Source organism: Mustela nivalis, assembly GCF_964662115.1.
Source record: "Mustela nivalis genome assembly, chromosome: 5".
NCBI classification, from domain to species: Eukaryota; Metazoa; Chordata; class Mammalia; order Carnivora; family Mustelidae; genus Mustela; species Mustela nivalis.
The window spans coordinates 66,106,667-66,130,623 of record NC_139024.1 but is presented as its reverse complement, the minus strand read 5'-3'; the positions used below and the strand labels follow the sequence as shown (position 1 = coordinate 66,130,623).

The 23,957-nt window shown below is 37.4% G+C and overlaps 1 long non-coding RNA gene across 1 annotated transcript in view; it reads right to left on the bottom strand.

The window, feature by feature from the left end:
* Positions 1-5,370: 5,370 nt before the first annotated feature.
* LOC309864850 overlaps positions 5,371-23,957 on the bottom strand; it is a 59,840-nt gene continuing 41,253 nt past the window's right edge. Inside the window, exons 5-6 of the long non-coding RNA XR_014311792.1 lie at positions 15,728-15,964; positions 5,371-5,651 (exon numbers count right to left, since the gene is read on the bottom strand). This is a non-coding gene — a long non-coding RNA (uncharacterized lncRNA). The remainder of the gene's footprint in view (positions 5,652-15,727; positions 15,965-23,957) is intronic.

Sequence of the window (23,957 nt, the reverse complement as noted above, 5' to 3'; positions counted from 1 at the left end):
CTAAGCACTTAATCATACTTAAAATGGACTATTAATGAACCTTATAAACCATTTGCAGCTCTGAAAAGGAGTTTCTCTGTAGGCTTAGAGATTATTAAGCCATTTAGATTTTACCACACAAATGTTATTCATGCTTTAATTCCTGAGAAAAGGGATTCAGAAAATGAGGTTAATGCTCGCTCGTCTTTGGCTGAGTTTAGCAATTACTTACTCCATTTGGGAAGCGGGGAGGTCAGGTTAAACATTCCTCAAGTCATTGCCAAACTTCGTGAGCATTAGTGACCACTTTTTAATTATTGAAGAAAAGAATGAGAACTTAAATCGAAGACACTAAAGAATGAATGTTGGCGTTCAAGGCAAATAGGTAGTGTTTTCTTTTTTTCAAGAATTACTGACCCAAAGGAAAATGGTTCAAAAAACGAACTATTTCATTTTAGGGGAATTTTATTTTTAAATAGGAGGATTAAAATAAATTACTTTCTCACTTTTTTTTTTTTTTAACATCCTGTACTTTTTTTACTGGAAATTTTTTTTTAATTAAGGTAAAATTCATGTACAATAAAATTCACCATTTTGGTGTCTTGTTCCAGGAGTTTTAACAAAGATGTGCTAACACCACCAAATCCAGATTTAAATTGGTTTCATGTCCTCAAAAAATTCTCCTGTGCCCTTTTGTAGTCAAGTCCTCCCCCCCCCCCCGCACCACCTGGCAGCCATTAGTTTTCTGTGCTTGTAGTTTTCCCTTCCTTGAATGCCTTATGAATCGATTCACCCTATGTAGCCATTTGAATCTGTTTTAGAATAAAATATACATTCAGCAGCTGAAGGATATTTGGGTTGTTTCCAGTTTGGAGCAATTATGAATAAAGTCACTACAAACAATCATAAGTTTTGTATTGTTTGTATAAACATAAGTTTTCATTTCTATTGAGTAAATACCTAGGAATACGATTGCTACGTCATATGGAAACTTACATGTATCAGAAATTGCCAAACTGTTATCTTAAGTGGCTTTACTATTTTACATTACCACCAGCAATGTATGAGAGTTCCAGTTCATCTATATCCTTGTCTGTGCTGGGTAGTATAATCCTTTATTTAGAACTTCTTGATATTTTTCATCAATGTTTTGTATTTTTCAGTGTACAGATCTTTGCATTTATTTTGTTAGATTTATACCTACATATTTCATTTTTTTAGTGTAACTGCAAATGGTAGTTTTATTAAATTTCAGTTTCCAATTTATTGCTAGTTTATAGAAATAGAGTGTTGAATTTTTTTTTTTTGAGATTTATGTATTTTAGAGAGAGAGACAACCAACAGGAGAGGCAGAGGGAAAGGGAGACAAAGAGCATCTCAAGCAGACTCCCCACTGAGTGCAGGGCCCAACTCGGGACTCAGTCCCACAAACCTATGAGATCACAACCTGAGCCAAAACCTAGAGTCAGACTCAAACAACTGCACAACGCAGGAGCCTCTACAGTTTTGATTTTTGTATCTCACAAAAGATACAATTTCTTTTTCCCCCTTAAGATTTATTTATTTATTTTAGAGAGAGAGAGAGAATGTGAGCTGGAGGAAGGGGCAGAGAAAGGAGGAGAAGCAGACTCTCCACTGAGTGAAAAGACAGATGAAGGCTTAATCCCAGGACCCTGAGATCATGACCTGAGAAACCAAGAGTTGGTCACTTAATCGACTAAGCCACGCCACCCAGGAAACCCATCTTCTCACCTGTTTTTAAAATAAAAGACTGAAGGGCAGAATTCATTTAAAAACCATAACAATGTCTTAAAAGTCTTCAATATGATAGTGAGGAAAAGGTAAACAAAAAATAAAAGAGGATGAAGGGGAAGAAGAACAGAATATGAATGTTGTCAATGCTTCCTTAAGATATGATTTCTTTTTTAAAAATAAGCAATGCTTTGCACAAGAGTTGGCAAAGTTTTTCTGTAAAGGGCCAGGTAGTAACTATTTTGTGTTACTACTAACATTCTCTGTTTCATATTGGGGTGTCTTTCTTTCTCTTTCTTTTCTTCTTTCTTTCTCTCTTTCTTTTTTTAAACAACCCTTTGAAAATGTTTAAAACATTCTTCACTCATACTTATACAAGAACAGACAGTGGCTAAATTTGACTCACAGTTGGTATAGTTTGCTGACTCCTGCTCCAGATTTCAGAGTAGGACAAATGTTGGCCAGAATCTTATGTAAAATTTAAAATGATCATAAAATAAATAATCTAATAATATAAATAATAAAACAATAATATTTTATAAAACATAGTAAGTAGTGATTTCATAGAAAATTGGCAAATAAAAGCATTCTTGACATGGAGACTTTCTGTTTTTAATAGAGAAAGGTATAAACTTCCTTCTCAGAAAGTGGAAATCAATGTGTAAAATTTCACTTTCCCCCCAAAAAATGATCTTTCAAGGAGTGGCTTTCCATCTGGTGACCTTTCAATGGGCCAGCTCTGAAGGCTTTAAAAAGCTTGTGTATTTCCAGTAAAATCACCCCTAGGCACCTCCTTTGCAGTCAAGGTACTTCCTGCAACTTTGAACAAAGCTTTCTAATCTGAAGCATTGGTTTCCTAAACTGGACTCTGAGGGCACACTTTAGAGGTCACTCAAGTCCTTTATAAAATATTTTAAGTTTTTGTGTTTTCATTCCTAAAGCTGATAAAAATAATTGATCATTTGTGCGGTCACTGCCAAAATGAGAATGGTCCCAGGAATCCAGTACCCACTGAATCTAAGTGTTCTGGCTAATAAGAATGTGAGTGAAGAACAGGGATATCATAGCATCCTGTATATAGGACAGTTTTGCTGCAGTTTGCTTAAAACAAGAAGTCACAGGTGAGAATGGCCATCAGACAACTTAATAGTAGTACAATCTGCATATCAAGCCAAAAAGCTCTGCTGTAGTAGTGGGAGCTACTGGCTGGCAGCTGGCAATGGCTTAGCTTCTGCAAAGCTACGTCACTGATCGTGTGAAACTAGCTTAGTTTTTCCCTTGTATAAGAAATATAACTATAGTAATAAAAACAAGTCAGCACCTCAGGTCTGTGAGAAGACACTTACTTCTTAGTGAAAAGCATTCATTAATATTGCATCAAAACCCAAAACTACAGGTCAGATATTTCTTTTAATGTGTATGGGGATATATATATACCCACACATATATATTTATGTTGTACAACATAAATAGTATATATATGTATGTATAATATAGTATGTGTATGTGTATATACATACTATAAATAGTATATATACACAAAATCTTATATATCATATATATAGAGAGAGAAATCTTAAAAATGAAGTTATTTTAAGTCAGAGATAATAGCCTATTTTGAGTAATATTTGATGGAAAAAATCTTGGAAGCTCAGTAATTTAGATCAATCATTGTTGAAATTTACTATAATTAATAGAATTTGGTTGAAACTTAAGCTACCACTCTCATCCAAATATAATCTTCCTCATACTAGCAAATGTTCTGAAGAAACGGTGAGCACTTGCTTGTTTCATGAATTTTCACAATTTGGATTCGTTTTTGTTATTGGAATAAGGGATATGACTATATCCGTGCAAACAAGATGTTTGTTTAATTCCTAGTTCTTTTATAACTGAATCTGGGAGCATTAAAGAATACATATATTTTCAAAATATGAAAGTCGCTCACTGATTCAAATTAGATGACTTATTTTGTATTTTTAATGGTTGCACTTATTTATGCAACGATTGTCTTAGTTTAAATACAACCTAATAGATGACTCTGCATTCATATGCTATACAGGACTCCTAGCTAAAATATCAATAAACCAGAAAGTTTTTTGGATATGTGGATCTCTAATTTACTTTTCAGACATGTAAGCTGCAACTTTAATTTCAACTTTAAAACAGAAATTTCCTTAGGGTATTATGAACTTTTTGTATCTGTTTGGGGGTTTTTTGGCTGTTTTTTGTTGTTGTTGTTGTTGTTGTTGGTTTTTTTTTTTTTGCATTGAGGACAAAAATATGGTCCCTCTTTAATTACCTACCTTTTTTAAGAAGAGACAGAGATAAAGGCAGTAATTCATACTTTTTGATCTCAAACAGCCTTTATATTTTAAAATTATTGAGGAACTCAAAGAAGTTTTGTTTATGTAGATTATGTCAATTGCTGTTTACCATCTCAGAAATTAAAACTGAGCAATTTAAAAAATATTAATTAATGCACTTAAAATAATGCTAACTTTTTACCTATTAACATAGGTAATAGATTTCTGGAAAAATAATTATTTTTTCTGAAATGGAAACAATGAAGGAGAAGCACAACTTTATTGTACATTTTTTGGTAGATCTTTTTAATGTCTGGCTTAAAAGAAAATAGCTGAATTTTCATACCTGCTTCTGCATTCGATTCATTGCATTATGTATTATATTAAAGTATATGAAGAAAATCTGACCTTATACAGACATGCTTGGAAAAGGGAAGACTATTTTAAAATCTTTTCCAGATAATTATGCATATTCTTACTATATCCATACTATGGATACTATAGTATCCATACTAGAGTATGATACTATATCAAAACTCAACAAGAAGTAATTTGATACTATATCAAAACTCAACAAAAAGTAATTTCTTAGAGATTAGTTGCAACAGGAAGTCAGAAATTATATTAATGAAATTTGCATAGTTACATTAAAATTCATTCATCAACAACATCCATTCATATATCTTGCCCCTTAAACAAACATTTTACACATGGTTTTTGTAATATTAAGTATTGGTCATCTGGAAAATTTGGTTCAAGAAATACACAGATCTTATAAATGATTATGTATGTCTTTATTCAGTACCAAGAAAATGACATCTGTTAACATCATCACCAATCTCATCAGAATAAAAAATATGTGAGTTTTGGAAAGCTGTCAAGCTCAAAATGGCAGCTACAAATTTTGCAAAATTCTAATTTTCACTTGAAAGTTCAAATTTTATCATTCACAACAATTACTGCCAAGTCTTTTTTTGAAATGACAGACATACTTTGTTCATTTTCAAGAAAATGTCTGCCAGATGCCGAAGTCTGAAGAACCACAGTTTGTCTGTCAGTTGTTCTTTCAAGTACAAATAGTGTTCCATTTAAAAACTGGCTAGTTCAGCCTGCAAGACATCTCCCAGGTGCCTTTCCTTGAGACAACTCGCACTGCGGTGGGCAGCATTAGTACATTCTCATACTCCTATGGTATCAGACAGAACATGGTCTCAAAGGTTGAGATTAAATAAAATGAATAATGTTTATTGCATTGATGAGGGAGCAGGAGGCTGGCTGAGGACAAAGCAAGAGCTGGCGCCTGACTTAAGGTTCTGGGACTTCATCAGCATCACCCAGGACTTCCTTAAGTAAGACTTTTCTTTTTTTTCTGTTTTAATTATGAGTGGAGTGCAGTGTATGGATGCGGCAATGACTGCTTGTACAATTTGTTGCCGCCATTCTGCATGGGGCAAAGGTACCCACCACTGCCCTTGTACCAGCATCAGTGCAAATGTCCAACAGTGAGAAAAGCAGATCCTAGTGAATGAAAATACTGTTGATGTCATAGACCTTCTAGTAGGAGCTTGGCCACTTCTAGGGGTCTGTAGACCATCCTTGGAGAACTGCTGCTTTCTACCAAGGGGAAATAAAAATTACAAATTGGGAAGGAGAAGAAATAAAAAGTAGGAAATATTAAAATACTGAGAACACTTCAAATTCCGTTCTTTCCAGATATTTCTTCAAACACCTGAAATTTCTTTATTTCCAGATATTTTGTTAAATCATTCATGCAACAGACATTAATCGAGGGCTTTCTGTGTTCAGGCCTTGAGCTATGTTTTGGGAGCACAGAGGCAAAGCAGATTTCTCTGACTAGAAGAAAATTACAGGGTGTAATTGGTTTTACAGTGAAAATATAACATCAGAAAGGGAGGGACAACTCAACCTGAGGGTGATGAGTGTAAGTTTTGTAGAAATGCGGCAGTGTGAGTTTCCTAGGTGTAGGCATTCAGCTGACTGGCAAGGGAGAGGCATCACATGCACAGCGGGCTGTGGGGGAGTGGGGAAGCTGAGAAGAAAAGGCAGTGAGGCTGGAGTGGTAGAAGCTACAGGTCATGGAGAGCTCATGAGCCATTTGCAGGAATTAGCACCCTATTCTGTGAACACCCACGAGCCACAAACAGAAGAATAATGACATAAGAGTAGAGGTTTGGAAAAATTACTTGAAACACAAACGATGTACCAGAAAAAAAGACAAGGGTCTCTTGCAAGACAATTGCTGCCCTTCTCATGATCCAAGTCTAGAATGGCCCAAGCCTGCTGTCCTTCAACAGGTTTTCCTGCAAAACTCTTCAGGCAGAAACCAATACTAAACTCCATGCTTGCAATGACCTCAAACACAGGAGACACATTTCAGGTTCTCCTAAGGACTTTCCTGCCCTGCTCCACCATGGTGGTGGAGCTTCTGGGGCTCAGCAAAGACCAACCAGCGATGGAGTTGCTTGTACTTCCTTACCGAAGGTCCCCTCCCCACTTTGATCCTTGGCAGGTATTCTGGTGGTAAATTTTAAGTGTCAATTTGGACGGTGTTTTCGATGAGATTAACATTTAAATTGTTGAATTTTGAGTAAGCCAATTGTTCTTCGTAATGTGGGTAGGCTGCATGTAACCAGCTGAAAGCCTGAATGGAACAGAAGTGCCAATCTCCCTGAGCAAGAGGGAATTCTCCAGAAGATTGCCTCCAAACTCCAAACTTGTGCACCATCAGCTTTTCTGAGTCTCTAGCTTGCTAGCCCACCACTACAGAACATAAGTTAATATGACTATTATCTTAGGGGTTCCCTGTACTTGGCATAGCTTCCTTGATGAAACTACAGTACCTCCTATAAGCCCAGCAAACTTTCCTCTGACATCTTAGTCCAAATGTGGCTGTTCAATTAATTCAGCTTTCTTTTAGTATTTCTAACATGAGTTTACTCTGCATGTCTCCTTAGAATGTGAGTGTACTTATCCGCTATTTTTCTCATCACTGGATTTTAAGATGAACTAAAACAATTTTGTTAGGGGTGCCTGGGTGTGTCAGTGGATTAAGCCTCTGCCTTTGGCTCGGCCATGATCTCAGGGTCCTGGGATCAAGCCCCACATCGGGCTCTCTGCTCAGCAAGGAGCCGGCTTTCCCCCTCTCTCTGTCTGCCTCTCTGCTTACTTGTGATTTCTCTGTCAAATAAAAAAAAATTCTATTTATTAAACCTTTATATAATCTGACATCTTACGTAGAAAAAAAAGATGCCAATGAATTATTTTAGATAACAGTTTATGTGGCCTCTTTGGTTACAAAGAAGAGATTTACTGCTTCTACCTCAAGAGACAAGGAGGAAATATCATGCTTTGTGGAATGACACCTGTGGAAAAAAGGAAAACAGGAATCTTGACCAGTCTTCTTCTTCAAGCATTTAGAATCTAAACCAGCGTCCAAAAGAAGTCTCACAACCAAGAATCACAAGAACCGAAGTTTCCCATGAAGACCAGAACATAGTTTATTTTCTGAAAAATGAGTCAGGATTCTATGTGGTTCTAATGACTTGATTATTCCCTTGCCTTCTCTCAAGTATTCTCTCTGTGTAGCTATATTCTACTACCACCTAGCTTATTTTCACAAAATAACCTGTGCTCACCATCTCAAGAGAGAGCAACAGGTTGTCCAATTAATTACCGCCATTCCTAGAGGGCAGAGTTTTTGCTGTCAGACCATGGCAGAGGCTGTTTGTCTGACTAGATTAACTGCCTTTGGGTTAGGCATATACCCTGTTCTGATTTTTTTTTTAAGATTTTATCTATTTATTTAGAGAGAGCAGGGGGAGGGACAGAGAAAGAGGGAGAGAGAGAATCTCAAGTAGACTCTGTGCTGAGCATGGAGCCTAGTGTGGGGCTCCATCTCACAACACTGAGATCATGACCTGAGCCTAAAACAAGAGTCCTGCACTTAACTAACTGAGCCACCTAGGCACCCCACTCTGGTCCAATTGTCTGTGGGGAGCAGGCTGATGTGGAGCAAAACCTGGCTGCTTATGCCTTAGGAACTTCCTAGAGTAACTTCCTCAACAGGTGCTGTGGATTTAGTGGTTTCCCTCTGAAGAGACTATGGGCATGCATGGCAGCCGTGTCAAGGTCTTGGTGTGTTTTGTAAATTGAGCATTTTAATAGATGTAGTCAACTTCAGGGACCCTTAGGCAAAAGGGTAAGGAAGCCTTTTACCTCCTTTTTGGGGAAACGTTTCTCTTTTCATGCTTTATTTCTCTCCTCCATTCTACTCTGTCCTTCTCCTTATGTTCAGTGCCCTGAGCAGAGTTCCAGACACCATTGCCGTCCTAACTTCACAGCACACCTTTTGTCTTCCATCTCATTTTTAACCAAGAATCCGGCTTTCTGTGATGCTAATCAATGAATGGCTAACTGATCTATGAAAATGTTACCAACTAGAGCTAATGAGAGCATGAGGTAGATACTACTAAAACTGGGGCAGGCCAATGCAAGAGTTGAAGCCCAGGAAATCTCCAATGCATGTGTAGTACTGGGCAACAAGAAATATAGTTACCCATAATACCATATAAATAGCCCCTTGCTCCACCTATATGTTGATTATGCCCAGGTTGGGCACAGTGGAAGCTAAAAAGTTAGTAAAGAACTATAAAATCATTTGTGTTCTTATTCTTGAGTAACCAGTCAACTAGTAACTTTAATTATGTCATTCATTATGTCATAACTTCATTATGTCATTCATTGAGTTATTGACTTATTCTAGTGTATTACTACATATCCAAAAGCAATCCAAAGCATACCTCACTTTTAGACTCATTATTTTGCCTTCTCACATACTATAAATTATGTGAAATTAAGGTAAAGAATTGTTTCATTGATCTGGCACCTAAAGGAAACATTCAATGAAATACTAAAACTCTAACGGAAAAAAAATTATTTGACAATTATTTGACAACAGACCATTATCTTTCAGATGCGTATATAATATGTGTACAGTAGGTAACCCAATAGTGGTGTTGAAAATTAGTATGATAGTTATTAATAATTTAGATCTTTACATACTTGTCTGTAAGATTTGAAGTTACTGTAAACAAATAAGAGTTTATCCTCTGTGTCTTTTGAATAATTTGAGAGGGATCAAGGGAGAATAATTATGCGTGTAACAAAGGAAAGGACAGTTTTGCCATCACATACAGCTTTGCCAAATTTTCCTCAGGTTCCCATCACCTTCATAGGAAATGCAAAAGGAAAAGAACATAAACTATTAATGAACTCCTCAAAACTTTGTGCTTTTGTAAGGACATTATAGAGTCTCTTATCAAGAATTACAAACTTTTCAACTACTTTTTTAAAGATTTTTTTTAAATTTATTCATTGACAGAGAGGGAGAGATCACAAGCAGACAGAGAGGGAGTCCGAGAGAGAGGAGGAAGCAGGCTCCCTGCTGAGCAGAGAGCCGATGCGGGGCTCGATCCCAGGACCCTGAGATCATGACCTGAGCCAAAGGCAGAGGCTTAACTCACTGAGCCACCTAGGAGGCCTCATCTACTTTTTAATTTAAAAAAAAAAAAAGAAGAAGAAGAAGAAGTAGATTCTAATATAAAAGTTGTATACGTTTGTGTTAGAATTCCACATTTACCAGCCATGGAAAAGTACTTACAACCTCTCTGACCTTGGTTTCTTCATGTGTTAGATTGGGATAATACTTGTCTGGTATGGTTGATATGGGATTAGAGATAATAGTGTCCGTCAAGTGCCCTACGCATGGCAAGCACTCTTGGTATTGTTATTTGGAGAAGTGATATGGTAAACTGTTTACATTTAAAAGATATCCACATTCTTTAAGTTTGATGTTGCTTGAAAGCCTTCTTTCCTGCCTAGTGGCCGACTTTCCCTTTTCTTATTGTTCTAAGAATATTTCTCCATTTGGCCCATTGTAAATAGTAACAATTGTTTAGTTGTTCCATCAGAAGAGAGAACCCTTCCTGGAGCCTGGCTGACAGAGCTCCCTGTCTGATCTGTCTAACAGCTTTGGAGCTGGAGACAAAGCACAGCGCTCTCACTTCCTCCTCTAGGAAGAGAACAGTGTCCCCAACCAAAATAGATCCTCATAGTCTTGCAAACACCAACCAGAATAAATACAAAGGAAATGAGGGCAAAAATCTAACTGTGGGGGATATTGAGACAGAATTCTTCCCAAAATAAAGTTTTTCAAAGCTTGTTATAAGCAGTAACGGGTATTACAGCACATGAATCACTGTTGTGCCCATTCCAGATTATAGATTAGTAATATGCTATGTTCAGAGTAGTTCTAATTTGATTGCTTGAATATATATATATATATATTATATATATATATATATATATATAATCTAGAGAAATACGCAGATGTAGCTGCATTTACAGACAAAAATGACCTCGTCAAAAATCATAAGTACTGATTCACCCATGAAGTTCAATATAGAATTAGTTAAGATCTTGGCATTAAAAAGAAAAATAAACTTCAACTTCCCTTCTCCTTAATGAAGCTTGAAATAAAAACCATGTGATGTTTTCTATATCTTTATACATTTTCGAATTAAAGCTGGATGCAAATTAGTAAAGTTTAGGGTGATGGGGGAAGAGATACCAATGATAAATGTTGCACTATAAGAATAGTAAGTATATAACTTTTCAGTTAAATTATTGTTAAACTCAATTGTTTCTATTTAAATAAGATAATGATCTTTATCAGTCATAAATCTACTAGCTTTCTTTCCCTAACTGGCTGATTTTCCTATTGTCTGGAGTTGGGACAGTATCTAAAGCTGGAAAAAAATGCTAATTTTAATACAAATTCAAGGTCTATACATTGATAATATTATTTGATGAAATTTGAATGATGTCAGACATGAAGAACTTCATTTGCCTAAAAAGGTTGCATTTCTACATTCACAAAAAAACCAATATAGGATGCCTGGATGGTTAAGTCAGTTAAGTGTCTGCTTTAGGCTCAGGTCATGACCCCAGGGTCCTGCGATTGAGTCCCAGGTCAGCCTCCCAGCTCAGAGGGGAGTCTGCTTCTCTGCCCCTCCCCTGGCTCATGCTCACTTGCTCTCTCTTTCTCTCTTTCTTTCACTCTCTCTCTCTCAAATAAATAAATAAAATCTTTTTAAAAAATTTTTATAAGAAGTAGCATCATGGCCTCCTGTGATATTATTAAATATCTGGAGAAGAGAAATATCTAATGAACTTTAAAGTTCTGTTTCATAAGTGAGGGAAGTATTTCATTTAACAGCTATCAAAACCCACTATCAAGCGATGAGAATCAAAGCAGAATCAAAACAGACAGATCAATGAAAAAGAATAGGGTTTGGGGCCAAGTATATCTGGGAGGAGGTATCTTTGGGGAAGGACCTATAATATTAATTATATATATAATTCAAAGTAAATATAAGTGGAGTTGGGATAATTAGCTAAACATAAAGAAAATAATGTCAACTCCTGCATTATAATATATCCAGAAGTAAGTTCCAGACATATTAAGAAACTAAATATAAAAGAAGGAACACCATAAAGATATTAGAGAAAATTAGGAAAATATTTGTATACCTGTGGAATGAGGAAATATTTCTTTGGCAAGATGGGAAACTGAAGGTAAATAACCAAATACATGTTTTTAAAAACTATGGTATATTATGCAGCCATCAAAAGAAATGAAATCTTGCCATTTGTGACAACATGGATGGAACTAGAGCGTATCATGCTTAGCGAAATAAGTCAAGCAGAGAAAGACAACTATCAGATGATCTCCCTGATATGAGGAAGTGGTGATGCAACATGGAGGCTTAAGTGGGTAGGAGAAGAATAAATGAAACAAGATGGGATTGGGAGGGAGACAAACCATAAGTGACTCTTAATCTCACAAAACAAACTGAGGGCTGCTGGGGGGAGGGGGTTTGGGAGAAGGGGGTGGGATTATGGACATTGGGGAGGGTGTGTGCTTTGGTGAGTGCTGTGAAGTGTGTAAACCTGGTGATTCACAGACCTATACCCCTGGGGATAAAAATATATGTTTAAAAAAATAAATAAATAAAAACTATAGTATAGATTGTTCTGTAGCTTGTTTATAAAGGAAAGAATGGGAAGGGTCAATTAAATAAATTTGCGTAACTTTCATGTAGTAGAAAGCACAGAACAGATGATCTCCTAAGAGAAAATATTTAGAACACATATAAAACAATGGCTTAATATCCCAAGTACACAAAGAGCTCTTGAAATTAATTAGAAAATTATAGTAGCAAACAGGCAATTCACAGCAGAGAAAACACAAAGGGCCAATAAGCCTAAGATGTTTGACATTCACATTAGTAATGAGGGAATGAAGATTGAAACACCTGGTAATCATTTAGGGGTGAAGGATCAGTGCTCCTGCCAGCATGATTTAACTTCAGACAAGTCCTGACGTCCAGTGTTGGTAAGGCTTGGGGGTAATCATTACTCCTGAATACTAGGGGTGGCTCTGTAAATTGCTTTAGTCCAAAAGTAATCTGCCAACTTATCTTAAGATATAAAATGCAAGGAAACTTGCCCACGTTCTCAGTTCTGGTAGTTACTGGACAGAAATAAAAATGAAGTATATAAACACATGTACAAGTATGCTAATTAGGGGAGGGAAGGCAGAACCACATAGTGGGGAAGAGCATACTCATTTGGATTCAAATCCTAATGTGCTGTGACCTTAAGTAAATTATGTAATCCTTATATGTCTCAATTTTCTCATCTGTAAAAATGAAGCAACAGTAATATCTATCTCCTGGATGTTGTTTAACATTAAATGAGATAGTGTTTAGAACATTATCTGGTCATTTTAAAACCATAATTAACGTTGGTCATTTTAAAACCATAAATAACGATTATTATTATCTGTAATAACAGAAACAACCTGGCCATCCATCAACAAGGAATATAACTGAACAAATGCTACTATGAAACCATTACAAATAATGAAACATAAGTGTATGTATGCATGTATTTGTCCAAGTAGTAGGAAGTTAAAAAGTGCAAATTATAGTTTGATATATTGCATAACCCCAGTTTGGGGAAAAAGGCAAAATTAAATAATTCCCCTAAATAGGTGCCTATTTTTGTAGTACAATAATAATTTGAGATATTGACAATAATTTTTTCTTTCTAATAGTTCACTTTTTACCTCCTTCTACTCTCTCTCTCATTCAAGCCCTTGGGCTGCTCTGGGCTTGTTGTACCCAATGAGGTATGGGTAAGCAAAAGAATCATCTCAGCAACCAGTTTCCAAAAAGTCAAATTTGCAAACATTTAAGGCAGTAGGGAGAGTATTCTCCCTACTGCCTGACTGAGATATAAATACTAGCATATAAAACCCTGTACAAGGATGCTCACAGAAGGTTGGAGAGTAGATGTGCCCAGCTTGGAGAGAGACAAGATTGTATTGAAAGGAGAGTGATGAGTGTTGGAGGTGAGCCCAGCAGAGCAGGGTTGATGCCAGAAGCTACAGATAGACCCTGGACAAATGGAAAATTCCAGTGAGTCTGGTGAGACCTAAGACCAGAGGAAAATTGGGCCTCAGTTTCCTGGTAGAGGCCAAGGAAGCTGGCAAGAGTCCACAGAGGAAATGGCTATAGTGAGCCAGAGCTGGTAGGGCTGCAGGCAGCCTGGCGGAAACTGCCAAGGCTCAGGCACTGAACCACCACACCTGACACGGTCTGACAACAGGGGCCAACACACCTGTGGGGACTGGTGGCCAAGGCCCAGTTAGAGTGAAAGATGTCTCACTATCACTATGGCTACCAAGGAGCAGATGGTGACGATGCTCAAATTCCCACTCACTTTTTTGGTACTACATAAAACTTCCCGAAATGTAGACATAACTTCAGGAAAAAGGAGCGTATTCCACACTAACTGAGACTGAGTGGCCATCTAACCAACACAACGGACCTTCGAACTAAAAATTAACTTGAGTTAAGGAAAATTGTTATATGCCTTCTTTATCAAAGTTGGGACTCACATCACTTATAGGCATAATTATACATTTATATATAGATAAATATAAATTGTCAAGAGTGATGACCTAGGGGCAAGAGACTATACAGCTAGAGGGAGAAGGAGAAAATACTAGTTTTACTGTAGATAATTCTGTAATGTCTAAATAGTTAAAATTAAAAAATATTATTTTTGTAATGAATTGACTGAAATAACATCAAATGCAAAGAAAAAAACAAAGTTCAAAATCATTTTGTAGTAAATAATAAAAACACTGAAAATGATTATTTGGGGCAAATTATCAGTATGTCTGTGCCTCAATTAACTAATTTATAAGATGAGGGGATTGAATTAGTGATTTATAACATTCCTTCCTTCTCTAGGATTCTCATAAGATAGTGAGTGTCCTGTTCTTGAAAATGCACAAGAGATGTGGTAGAAAAGAGTCATCTTGTGAAGGATTTGGGATAAGTCAAGAAGCATTTAAGTTAATGTTCTGGAGATAAGGACTACAGGACCCATAGTGGAAAACCAGACCTGTTCTAAGAAGCAAGGCTTTGACTATCAGTCTCTGTCCTGCCAATTCTTTTCCGCATGACCTTGAGGGCAAAGCAGTCTGAACACTTTGGGTTTAAACTCTTTAAACTTCTCTAAAGAAGTTTAAACAGACAGTTTCCAAACTGTCGGTACATTAGAGTAAGTCAGAGACTTTTTAAGAAATACAGATGCCATCCATATACTCAGTAGAACATGTACATAATGTCACCAAAAGACACTTACAGAATGTTCATAGTGACGCTGTTGACAGTAACTCAAAACTAGAAAGATTCAAATATCCCTCAAACATAGAATGAATAAAGAAATGTTGTGATGAGATACAACAGAGCAGGGATCAGCAAACTTTCTTTTCTGTAAACTGCTAGATAGCAAATATTTCAGCTTTGACGACCACACAGTCTCTGTCGCAACCCGACTCCGCCATTATGGTGTGAAAGCAGCTGTAGACAATACAGCAATGAATTGGCCTGGCGGTGCTTCAATAAAACTTTATTTACAAAACAAGATGTTGGACCCCGTCCCCACCAAATAACAATGAAAACAAACTATATGCGATAACATAGATGAATTTCACAAACATATTGTAACAGAAGCCAGATACAAAAGAACACACATTGTGATTCTTTTTATATAAATTTCAAAAATAGGTAAAAGCAAGCTATGATGGGAGAAGGCAGAATATGGTGATTATCTTACCAGATTGTGCCTAGGATGCATGGTGACCTAGAAGGATTGTCTTCTGGACTGGAATGCTCTACTACTGACTTTGAGACTGTGTTCCCTTTGTGAAAATTAATTGAATTTTATGCTTACAGGATTTGTACCTTTTTTTCTGATATAACCTTTAATTCAGTGAAAAGTTTACATAAAAGTGGATCTTTCAAGGTCTGTGTAGGGAGTCTGGGATAGTTGGGTGGGGGTGTGGCCTGAGGATCTGTCCTAATCCAGCCTTGAAGAGGTAATTGACCTGGACAAGGTTCCTTTATGGGCAGAGCTGATACAGAGGGAGCTTACAGTCTTGGGTATGGGGTGAGTCCTTTCTGCAGAAAGAGCAGACCCAGCCCCTATTCTTGAGAACGGACTGGTCATTAGCTAAAGGAAGCCAGGCTTACCTTCCAGACTCAATGCTGAGTGATATTTGCACGATCACCTCAATATTCTCATTGGCTTCTGCCAATGGGCAACACCCAGTTCAGAGCTTCGCAGATTGGCAGAATTGCTGGAAAAGTGTCAGAAGGTTTTCAGAACTCAGCATGAGAACAGCAGCCAGCTTTCAAGGTGGATGGTCTCTGTGTTCTTTCCAGCTCCATGTGGTTCTTCGAAGCGCATCGCTGTAGAGCAGACACGGCCTGAAGTTTAGGTTCAAACAGATACAACCTCACATTCTGGTTTTACAACTCAGTGGAGAATTACTGAATTTTACTCGATCCTAATTTTTCTCATTTGTAAAAGATGCATCAAATTATTCTCTCCACCCCTATGACAGGCAAAGGTTTTTTTCCTTTTTTATTAAATTCAGTATTCATTGAGCCAACATTTGTGTGCCAAGCACTATTAAGACTTTTGCAAGGATTATCTCACTTAATCCTTGTCGGTGAGGAAACTTCATTTATGATCTTATTTTATACATGAAAAAACTAGGAATTAGAGAACGTAAGTGACCTGTCCAAAGTCACACAGGTAATAAGAGACAGAACAAATTTCCCGCTAAGGAATTCTGACTGGGAACCTCACCTTTAACCACAGTGACAATGCCTGGCAGCTATTGCTATATCTGGCCCATGGATGCAATTTGATAAGTGTTAATTCCGACTTTCCTCTTTCCTCAAAGAGCTATGAATGAGAGCTGAAGCCTAGCAGTCAGAACATCTGGATTCTAGCCGCTTGGTAAATCACTTTTATTTCCTTACAGTATAATGAAGACATTGGATTAGGTAATCCTGAGATGTTTCTTGCAGGCTGAATGAAATTTGTACTCTATGAATGTTTGCTCCAAACAGAAAATGACTTTAAAATGTTTTCATCCTAAATGTTATGATAATTTTGCGTTTGCTTCCAGAATCTGAATTTGTTTGGATATTTTAAAAATAGCTGCTAAATGATTTACTAGCAAAACCTCTTTCCATCACACACACAGACACCTACAGTCACCTCACTCCATGATCCAGCTCCTGTTTGTCCCTTTACTTGGGACACACTTCACCCATGGTTGCATATTCTACAAGGGCACACTAGAAGGGGCACCTTAGCTTGGTTTGAAAAGCAGAGGTTTTTGTTGATTTTCAGGCCTCTAGTATCTGTACCATTTTACTGACCTATGCAATGTGGCAGCTTCTGACACAGAAGCTCTTCCCAGATCCGAGTCCCTAAAATGCATCTATTACTGAACAAGTGATTCTCACTAAAACATTCAGCGCACTTTTGACATCTTCCCAACTTGACAGATAATGCTGGATTTCCTACAAATTGAAAATCAGTGATGGTCATGTAGTTGGCAGGGATAGTGCTGATGAAATAGAACCTCATTTCTATATGGGATGGTTTCTTAGAGAAGCCAAGTTGAAACTTACACATCAACTTTGGAAAACATTGAACCAACAAGTAGGGGGCAGAAATGGTAAATTCACAGGATAAACTAAGGATTGCTTTCATATCATTTATTTCCCTGCATTTGCCTACATCTAAAACTCAATTAATATTTAAAGGAGAATGAATTTTGTCCAAGAAACTTACAGAAATAGCAACTGAAGTATTTGAATAATAAGTCAGTATTTTCCCTTGACACGGGTCAAGCAGAGTTTTGTTATAACATTTAAAATAAGTTGTAAAATATGGGGTGTATCAAGAAGCACTACATTTGAAAAAGCTTACCATAAAAACCACTATGAATGTTGGGGAGCACAATGGCCAGTAGAGCTGAAAGATTTAGCATTCCAGTAATAAGAGTTTGGAATTCCCAAACACAGAAAAGTTGTCATTTTTATCGTTTTGCTTAGTTTGGTTTTATTCCAGGAAGTGAGGAGACACTAAGCTAAACAGTATAGATGACAAGTCATGATGTGCACACTTCCTGTGAGACAGGAAACGTGCTCAGACCCTGCACACGACTCTTTGCTTTCAATATCTCCCCATGCTTCTTTGTGCATAAGTCTATGCATTGTGTCCAGATGAGACAGAGAGCAAACTGCAATAGAACAATATGCCTCCAAAGGAAATTGCTCTTACAGCACCAAGGGATCAAGAAAGACTCTTACCATGGGGTCATAAGGAGATAGTCAGTATAAATAGTAAGGTTATTGTAGTTTCACAAAGGAATGCTTAATATAATCTTTTTAGTTTCCATATGGTAATAATGATTTCACACACATGCACACACACACACACACACACACACACACACTTATCTATACGTATATACATATGTGTGACTGATTTTCAAGTGATTACAGATTTTTTTAAAAAGCAATCACTAAAAGTCAGTAGTAGTAATGAGTAAATTTTGAATTTGTGTTTCTGAGTTATTACTCATTTTGACCATGTAGAGTTTGTAAATTAATAATCCAAATTATAGGGGCACCTGGGTGGCTCAGTGGGTTAAGCCGCTGCCTTCGGCTCAGGTCATGATCTCAGGGACCTGGGATTGAGTCCTGCATCAGGCTCTCTGCTCAGCAGGGAGCCTGCTTCCCTCTCACTCTCTCTGCCTGCCTCTGCCTGCTTGTGATCTCTATCTGTCAAATGAATAAATAAAATCTTTAAAGAAAAATCCAAATTATAATATAAATTATAACACAAATAATAATGTAAATTAATAATCTTTCTTCATCATTTTGACACTGATTCATCTTGTTTTTTAATTTGCTTATCTGGAAGTACCATGAAAATTTCTTCTTAAAAACTGGAATTGGCTTTAGTTTAGCTATCAGATTCCATCTAGTACCCCAAAGGTATGCTCCTGGCTCCTGTCACTACAAAAAAAGGGAAAAAACAAATATATGTGTATGTATATATACATCTGTAATGCATTTTTATATTACTAAAAGATGTTAGCTGAAACTTGCAAATTTATAGTAATATGAGCACAGAATTATGGTAAAACTCTTCTTCAAAATATTTCTTTTTTTTCTCAAAATATTTCTGATGAAATTATAGCAATATTGTTTCAAGCCAAACCAGAAAACTGCAATAGAATGGTATGTTTTGGCCCATTTGCTATACAGATGGTTTTAATTGCAAAAATCCCATCTTCTTTAGTTTCATTTTTTAAGGGACATATTTGGCCACTGGTTAAGAGGGTGGAAAGTTGGCCCCCAACATTTGAAAGAGAATGGAGGTGTTGGCAGGGCTATACTACTTCCCAAGTCTCTAGTGGGGGATCCTTCTTTGTCTCTCCCAGCTTCTGGTATCCCCAGGCATTTGCTGACTTGTAGGAACAAAACTCCAATCTCCACCTCTGAGTTTATACAACCCTCTTCTCCAAGTGTCTGTCTCTTCATATCGTGTTCTCTGTGTCTTTGTCTCTCTGTTCTTGTAAGACAGTGGTTTTTGGGGATCAAAGGCCCATCCAACTCCATATGATCACATCTTAACTAATTGCATCTATAACAACTTTTATTCCAAATAATGTCACTCTGAGGTGTTGGGGTTAGGATGTCAACCCATCTTTGGAAGAGGAATACAATTCAACCTAGAACACCTGCTTTAGCAGGTACTTTTTTTTTTTTAAGATTTTATTTATTTATTTGACAGAGAGAAATCACAAGTAGATGGAGAGGCAGGCAGAGAGAGAGAGGGAAGCAGGCTCCCTGCTGAGCAGAGAGCCCAATGCGGGACTCGATCCCAGGACCCTGAGATCATGACCTGAGCTGAAGGCAGCGGCTTAACCCACTGAGCCACCCAGGCGCCCCAGCAGGTACTTTTAATACTGGGATTACTGCATGGATAAAATAAAGTTCATGCCCTTTGAATGTAAGGAGGTTGACATTAAACAAAACCCAAGAATTTCAGTTGGTGATAAGTGCTATGTAGATAATTATATAATAGGGCCCCTACTTATATTGATTGGTAAGAAAGATGACTCCAGGGCGATCTTTAACCTGAGCTCCCCACAGGAAGGAAGCAGCCATACAAAGATGGAGAAACAAGGATTCTAGGCAAAGGAAATCCATGTTCCCAAGGAGAAAAGAACCTGTTCCTGTCCCACTGCTTCACAGCAAGATCTGTCATCATAAATGGTTTTCTTTCTCTCAATGAGTTTATGTATTTCTTCAAAAATGATCTACCTAAGTTTGGGTTTCTGGTAGGTAGTTTTCTACTCAGTTATGGACAGATAGAATAGCAACCTTAACTATGGGACTTTTCATGCTCTGGAAAATAGTGTTCATCTTTAATTTGAAGATGGCATAATTTTTATGGGCTATGACGCTATTTGTATAGGTTGACAGTTACTGTCCAAATATAACTGGAATATCATTGTGAAGAGTTACAATGGAAGGTAAATATTAGTGGTTAGGTAAGTCCTATTCGTGTGTTCTTAAAAGATCTGATTTGTATCCATGCATTTGTAAAAGACATTGCTATCATTTTTTAATCACCCTTAAATTTATCTTTAAATTAGACAGTAGTGTAGAAATCACCATTTTGTGAAATATGGCTGTATTTCACAAACAAAAGCCATGTTTTTCTAAAAAACCTCTACCCCTTTTTAAATTCTAGAGGCTCTGTAGTATAGGACAGAGTGATCAAAAGTTGGTCTTCAAGTTGTTTCCTTTCAAGGAGAATGAACACACTATATGACAATGAGAAACTGCCAAGAAGATTTAAGGGCCAAAATCTTTTGCACTTTTTCTATGTCAATTTTGGGTTTGCATTTTTAATACTCCTAAGAAGAGTCACAGTAAAAGTAGGGCATCTTTTTTCATCTTTGTTGTTTGCAGACATAAGCATATTTTACTCGCTGAATTATTAACTTTTCCGTATGCCTGTCAATTTTTAGAAACAGCCAAGAACTTGTAAAATCGCATGTCAGAATCTGTGATTCAAGGGGAGAACAAATGCACCCAGCTCCCAGAATAACCTCAGAACTGACCCAACTGAGTCTCAAAAAAGGCACTTTCTAAGAACATGGTTGCTTCCCCTGACTTTCTCTGAATTTCCAAACAAAATTTCACAAGGGCCAAGGCCTTTCTTCAGATACTCAAAATTTTAAACTGCTCATCTTTTCTTCAAAATTTTTTGGAGGGGTTGTGGAGAAGGAGAATATCATGCTACAAATCCCCCCAAAATTATTTAAATAAGGAAAAGCTTTCCTATGAAATAAACATTTCAAGAAACTTAGAGCAATCTGACTCTTTTCCATTGAGTTATATTTTAAATAATTGCATTAGAAAAAAGACCTTAGAAGATTGAACAGAAAATAAAATCTACTCTATCCCTTTGGCTCATTCTAGACTAGCCCCCACACACCGGACCAGCATTCATTCATTCATGGGATGGCAAAGGCTAGTCCTCAAGGTCTCCGCACCCTTCACCAGCCCCAGTCTGGAGGCATCTGACTCAAGCCAGAAGACCAGGCACCATGAAGTCTGCAGTTACTAAGTGTGATACTACCAGGACAGTGTGATATAGTGTGATCTACCTCCAGAAAGGAGGTTGGTTTGTTTTCAGTTGGGTTTTCTGTTGCTTATGGAAGTTCCACAGTGATAATTTTCAGAGGTCTGAGTAAAATGTCATTTCTCTACAAAAGTTAACAAATAAGTTATGAATATTATAAAATATTACTAACTGACCAGATAATTAAAGGAGACTGGTAGGGTCAAAGTTCACATATAAATAAGTTGTTCAGAGTCCATTGTTTGCGGTTGCTGAGAATTATGGTCTATTTTATAGCCTACTCCAGGGAAAAGATATGGGTATGAATATGCTTCCAGAGATAGGAAGATGGGAGTCCAAAACATAGAGGACTCTTTTACTAAGACAACTGTAGGAAAGCTATCACTTTTCTTTTTTGCTTTTTATATCACAATCAAAAAAGACACCTTGTTTCTTTTGTTCTAGAAATGCATTACAGAAACAGATACAAGAGTCTATTGGCTCTTCCTTGGTGGTTTTTCCTCTTGTGCCACTCAAGTTTTATATGTGAACAATTAAGTGATGACTGAGTGTATGTAGAAAAAAAAATTACCCTTGAGGTAATTTGTAGCTTCAAGGAACAAAGAAAAAATAATGTCAGCAAAGGAAAGGAAATAGCTATTTACTCAGGGTCAAAACAAAGGCAAGCCACTGTTTTAGGGGGAACAACCTGTTGATACAGGTGAAGGAGAGCTTTCTCACATGAAAACTACACCATCTTGGCGGCATGTTTCAGGGAACCAGGCTGAGGTGAGGTGTTTTCCTTCTGGAACTTTCATTACACCGTTCTGACTTGCTCCCCAAGGCTGCCTGGGCATGTCAATTCTAGTGAGTTCTATGAATCAATAAGAACTGAGAGTACAGATAAGAAAGAAAATTCATAGATGTGGGTTATTTCAGAAAAACAGAAAAGAGGAGGAAGGTTATAAGTCTTGGAGAAAACATTAATACTATGTACGAGTCACATACACCTGAAGTTTTCATACATGTTGCAGATTCAATTTATGTGTGGTAAAGCATACATCTTTCTTTGTTTATTCTTTCAGATTCTCCTCTTGATTCTCCCTCCCACTTGGCAATTTCTTCTGCCTGATTTCAAAGCTGTGATTTTAAAGGAGGCTGCTCTGCCCTAGGCAGATTGGTTTGGTCATGATGGCTTCCTAGGCAAGGACTACACCAAGTGGAGTAGCAATTAAGGTATTTCCAGTGTAAGCAAATTTGTAATGAAGAAGACTACTGGAGTGAATGGGCCCCGACTTCTTGAATATGGAACTCTACTTGGTTCAAATTAACCAAGCAGATATTATCTCTTCAGGGCATTTGACCCTGAGAGATCCCATAATTGTAGTTCAGAGAAAGCTAAGCCTGGTAACAAATATTCCCACCATAATATGAGTGAGTCAGTTGCGGAGCCTGGGGGCTGGGAGGCAGTGGGGGAGAAGACTCTGCTCTACATAGACATTCTAAAATTCAGGCTCTTTCCATCTTGAGGAAGGATCAGGAAACTACAGTTCACAGGTCAAATCCAGCTAAGAAAGATTTTTTTATTTTTAAAGGGTTGCAGAAGCAGCAGCAGCAGCAACAGAGACCTTAGGTACCTGAGATGCCCTAAGGTATTTATCTCACCCTTTCCAGAAAAAGCTTGCTGATTTCTGATATGGGTCCACATTTCCTCAGAGCACTAAAGGGCTTCCCTTGGACCACGTTAAGCAGCCATCAATGGGAGAAGAAAGTGGGCCAGACATGGAGGATTCTGTGGGACGTGTTAGAGCCAGGCCAGACAAGGTAGATGCACCTACTGTCTGCATTCCTTTGGGCCAGACACAATCATGTGGCTGCAGCCACCTGCAAGGAAGGGTCAAAATGCAGCCTAGCTCCATGCCTAGGAGGAAAAGGAATCTGGTTAGTGAAAAGGCAGGTGTCAGAAGACACACAAGGTGAATTGCTAGAAAAATTAAATAGCCCATTGTTAAGAGTTCAGGAAAAGGCCAGAACGCCTCAGACTGAGGCTATGAGGTTATCACTGTGGTTTCCCAGAAGAGGTCAAACTGGGATGGTCAATTGTCAAGTGGTTGGAAAATGCAGGTAACTGAAAGGAGATTACCAAAAGCACAAGGGTGGAAAGTATAGGCTTGGAATATTTAACACAGAAAGAGGCCTATGGGGAAGTTCTGAAGAATATTCTTAGAAAGACTGGATTCAGCTAGGAAAAGCCTTGAGTGGTCAGGCCGTGGCAGGCCAAATGCGTGGAGGCCAATTTTAGAAATCATTTGACCATGGATTTTTTTTTTTCCTGATTTTTATTTTAGTTGTTTGTTCATTTTGTGCTCTATGGTTGCCTTGTCTGAGTCTGGAACCTCCAGATCTTGAGGTTTTTTTCATTGTTGTCTCTGGGCAAAGGCTATCTTCAGAAGATAGGAATGTTAGAATTTCAAGAGGTAAAAGGAAATGATAACAATGACCCATTTCTTCTGAAAAAAAAAAAACAAAAAACAAAAAAAACAAAAAAAACCAAACTCGAATTTGTATATCATCCATTTACAAGGGTACATGAGAACATGTATACTCAGTTAAAAGAACAATAATAAAAAACACCCAAGCACCCATCATCAGCATAAGTAATAAGAGCACATGGCCAATGTGGATGACATATTCCCCCTATAGATGACAGGTTCCCCCTTGATCACATATCTCTCTCTCAGTTCTTTTTTCCAA